Below are 4,926 nucleotides of genomic sequence, written 5' to 3'. Positions count from 1 at the left end.
TTCAGTGGAGGTACTTGAGTCCAAGGTTCAATGTAAAATTTTAGAGGGGAAAAAAGTAGATTGGGATGTCTTATGTTGAAAGCAAAAATATGATAAAAATAAAAGCACCCAGCCTGCTAGCAGACGGGCACCAGGCAGGACAGAAAATGTCAAGGGTCAGGCTGCAGCTCCCCAGAGCCACTGGACAGGGTGATGCCCGGATGACCCAATCCCCAGGATGAGGGGTCCACAAAGTGCCCTCACTTTAGTAAAGCACTAGCAGGACCCCGGGCAACCTGAACAAACTGCATTTATGTTAAAAACAAGGAGAGCAAGACATGATAAGACTCCACTCCCGCATTTCACTTAGTGTCAGGTCTGAAAGGGCCTGGGCAATGGAGGCAGCTTCAAATACACTTGGTGCCAATTAAGTGTCAAACTTTCACTGCGACTTTCCTAGAAAACTTTTGTCCCCAGCTTCAATTAATCATAAAGAAACCTAAGTTGTGGATGTTCTGAAAAAATGTAGAAATTAATATCATTATTATGACCAAGGTGCCATAATAATGTAAACAAGTGAATTATGAATTTGGGATCATCGGGAAAAGGCCTTTTAAACCCTCCAGACTTCAAAAAATCTCTTCAGGTAGTAGATCTGTCCCAATGTCATGGCAACTAGAACAAGAGCTTCAAAGAAGGACCAAAGGACCACTCTGCTGTTTGTGTTGTCATTGATGGCTCTGTGTATCTGTTCCCTGACCTCCATGTACCTGCTCATGCTTCACCGCTGTCATCGCCAGCTCATTTATCATTTCTTCTAGCTTGTTCTGGTGAGCTTCTGTGTCCATGTCCTGTCCTTTGGGTGCCTCCCCAATATCAGTGGTGAACATCACTATCTTCGGAGTCATGGTGGACATCCTGTTACTAAAACACAATTTGTATGTTCTACCCATGTGAGCAGCAAATGTGTATTTCCCACTGGACTCTCAGTCTCCTTTATAAATTCCACTATTGTGAGGTCCTGTAATCTCCACGTCGATGTCCAGGAAGCTGCCCTCGGCCACCTCGAAGATGAGGCCCATCTTGGTGTCCGAGGTGACCCGCTCGAAGAAGCAATCCTCGGCGTGCGCGTCAGTGCTGACGAAGTAGCCGAGGCCGTGGCCAGGAGCCTGGCCAGCAGCACCAGGAGCTCGGTGAGCTTCACCCTGGCGGCGCCGGGGCCGAAGCCGGGACTCGCACCGCGGCCGCCGCTGCCTCTCCAGCTGCCGCTCCTCCTGATATATACTTTATATACAAAGCTGGAGGACTGAGTACATCCTAGCCCATAACTGGTCATCAATAAATAACTGTTCTCTTCTTCCTTATCATCACTGTTATGGTTTTTACATCTAATAGACTTTATTTAATTCGATCTTTCCAATTAACCTTGGTCACTCTCTGTCCCAAGCCCATGCTTCTGCTGATGCTTCGCACTGGCTGAACCTGACCAGAAGCGGCATGGCCAGAGCCCAGCTGAGACACTCCAGAATCCTTCCTCCAGGTCACAATGCAGAATAGACACAGGTGGAAACGAGTCATTGGTGCGATGCACTAAGGAAGTGGGGGGTCCTTGGACACTTCTTTGGGCCTCTTTGTTATGAAGCAGGTCTAATTGCCCACATCTGATGGTTCCACTTTCGCAATGTACAAGTGTCCAGTTGCCTGAGACACAAAGTGCCTGTTGTCTTCCTGGATGTACAAGGGGTTGTCATTGAAGGTCCATGCATAAGACAAATCTGATATCCATCAACAATGAGAAATGTATAGGAGTCTGAAAGTTCCTTATCTAAATGACCATCAGCCATCAGTTCTCTTCATTTTTCTGTAGACTGAGGGCTCCAAGCCTCATCCTGCTCCAAAACTTGCTTCCACTGCTGCCGCCAAGGCCTCCTCACTCGGCTGCCTACTGTATTGATTTTAATGACCCTGTGGTTAGACGCTGCTCTTATTGAAGTTTAATATGTTTAGAGAGAAATGGCAATTTGAAATTGATGAGTATATGTTTAAGCATGTGAAAGGAAGATAACCTCTACTTTAAAAACAATAACCAGACTAGTGAAGAAGAAATCATCTATGTCAGGACAGTGAAATATAAAACTGAGGGATTGCAAGTTCACAAAAGTATTTTTGTTTTATTTTAAGGTCACCTCTTAATTATCAAATTAATTGTTATAATTTTAATGGGAACTTATGTATGGACCTGCCAGGTTATTAAGATCATATTCCTAGTTGCCATAAATAGATCTAGCTCTGTTAAAAAATGATGCTATGTAACTAAACGTTAGAAAGATGTTTTAGTTCTTTAGAAAGAAGTAAAGGCTGGGAGTATAGCTCAGTGGTAGATAGAGTACCTAGTGTGCCTTAGGTCCTGGACTCAAGTTCCCAGAAGCACAAAGATAGATGAAGACAGACAGATAAATGACTGATGATAGATAGATAGATAGATAGATAGATAGATAGATAGATAAGGAAAAAGAAAACAGTGTGTCTAAAGTCTCCCTGGAATAACTGAAATTAAGATTATCATAAACTTGCAATAATAGCATGCACATACACATAATAAATGTTCAAAACTGGGTGTGGGGGCACACGTTTGTAATCCCAGCATTCGGGAGGCTGAAACAGGAGGATCATGGTTTGCAGCCAGCCCCAGCTACTTAGTGAGGCCCTCCACAACTAAGTGAGAACCTGTTTCAAAATAAAGAATAGCTGGGCATGATGGCGCATGCTTGTAATCCCCGCGCTTGGGAGGCTGAGACAGGAGGATCGCAAGATTTGAAGCCAGCCTCAGCTACTTCGTGAGGCTTTCAGCAAGTTAGTGAAACCCTGTTTCCAAATAAAATAGAAAACAGGTCTGGGAGTGTAGCCCGAAGGTATAAAGCTTCTGGGTTCCATCCCTAGCACCACAAAAAAATAATAATGAAATAAAGAAATGAAAGAAAGAAAGAATAAAAAATAGGGCAGGAGGTGTAGCTTGGAGGTTGAATGCCCCTGGGTTCCATCCCCAAGCCTGAACAAAGAAAAAAAGAAACCAAAACTCATTTTCTTTCTCTTGTACATTTTGGCTGAATTGTTCATTAAGCCTATTATTTCCTCCTGAGCAAATAGCCAGATTATCACCCAGTCTCTCCTGGTTGGGGGAAGGGAGTATGAGACAGAATTCTGACTAATGCAATGTGGGCAGAATAATTTATAGCACTTCCGACTTTCCATATGTTATCTTGACTCCTGAAATTTGGCATTATTCTAATACTCTAATAAACTTATCAATAACTCCTACTTCTTTTTTACTGTCTCCCAGAAATCTCCATAAGGGCAGAGACCGTGTATTTTGGATTCCTGAATAGCTATTGTGTCATATATATATATATATATATATATATATATATATATATATATTCTGTGTGAAAATGTATATTTCATAAAGTACATATAATAAACATGAATATAACATATCAATTAATTTACATACAGTGATTTCATAAAGTACATATACATATGAATATATACATATAATCAATTAATTTACATATAATGAAATGTGTTCTACCTTGCTTGGTAATCAGGTTTACACTTTTGCTCTGGCTAATTTTTAACACTGCCTTCTTTCATCTAAAAAGAATTCTAATTAGCAATAATCAAGGACTTATATCCTACCTTTCCTGTATCAAATACTTCTCAAGGTAGTCAAGTTACATATATGATGAGGTATAGATGTTCTGTGTGAGTGTGTGTGTATGTGTGTGTGTGAGAGTGTGTGTGAGTGTGTATATGTTTGTGTGTGTGTGTGTGTGCGTGTGTGTGTGTATGTTTGTGTGTGTGTGTGTGTGTGTGTATGTGCTGCTGGAGATTCAATCCAGGGGTGTTCTACCTCCAAGCTACACCCCAGGCCCTGTTTTAATTTTTATTTTTAAATAGGGTCATGCTTAGTTGCGTTCTGGCTTCAATCCCACAATCTTCCTGTCTCAGCCTCCCAAGTCTTGAGATTACAGGTATGAACCATCATATCCAGCTCAGGTTGATTTATTTTTAGGACCTAATTTCACTAATTATGAAAGGATGGATAGAATGAAAAGATCACCAATCTGCAATATATAATGCAATAATGGTTTAGGTGGTGGTCATGAAGGGCTACTTACAGCACATCAGAACCACCAAGACACATGACCAAGAATGGAAGCTCACAAAGTCTACAAATCTTTTTCTGGAAAATATTAAATCCCAATTTAATCCTGCCGTAGATTTTAAAAACAAGTTACAGGTAATAAGGGAACAAAGAACATGATAATGATATCCCTACAATAAAGTGTACAAAATATATTTTGTAAGAAAAAACAGAAACAAAATTGGCTCTTTAAAGAAATTAATAACATGAGAAAAGGATAAAATAAAAGCAAATTAAAGATGAAAAAAGACTAAAAAATTCACCATTTTGCAACATATAAACATCATCTAGATTCTGATTCTGACAAGTAAGTATGAGAAACATAAGATGTGACTGGACATCTCATTATATCAAAGAATTTTAGATGAATACTGAAATATTTACAGATGAATTCTGTAATTATATAATTCTGGAAATGTGATTTAAAATCTCTATGGGGGAGAGAAGAGGAGAGACCACTGTAGAAAATAAGATTGGCTATACAGAAGGTCCCCAGTTTATGATAGCTTGATTTTAGATTTTTTTGATTTTAGGATGGTGCATAAGTGATATACATTTAGTAGGAATTATACTTTGAACTTTGATCTTTTCCAGGCTGTGAGTGTGTGTTAGGGTAATCTCTTACCATGTTTGACAATGGCAGTGAGCCCAGTCTCAGCCGGCCATGTGATCATGAGGGTGAACAGCCAGCACCCAGCAGTGCACTGTGTTGGCTAACCTTGCAGGCTAGGGGTATTGACTCA

The 4,926-nt window shown here is 40.4% G+C and overlaps 1 pseudogene across 1 annotated transcript; it reads right to left on the bottom strand.

Moving 5' to 3' along the window:
* Window positions 1-592: 592 nt before the first annotated feature.
* Window positions 593-932, bottom strand: LOC308273593 (transmembrane emp24 domain-containing protein 2-like; annotated as a pseudogene). The gene has a single exon. The product of its transcript is annotated as a transmembrane emp24 domain-containing protein 2-like (transcript).
* Between the last annotated feature and the right edge of the window lie 3,994 nt (window positions 933-4,926).

The sequence above is a fragment of the Muscardinus avellanarius genome, assembly GCF_963383645.1.
Source record: "Muscardinus avellanarius genome assembly, chromosome: 14".
Taxonomy (NCBI): domain Eukaryota; kingdom Metazoa; phylum Chordata; class Mammalia; order Rodentia; family Gliridae; genus Muscardinus; species Muscardinus avellanarius.
Note: the sequence above shows the minus strand (reverse complement) of the source record. Positions and strands in the feature narration are given on the sequence as shown.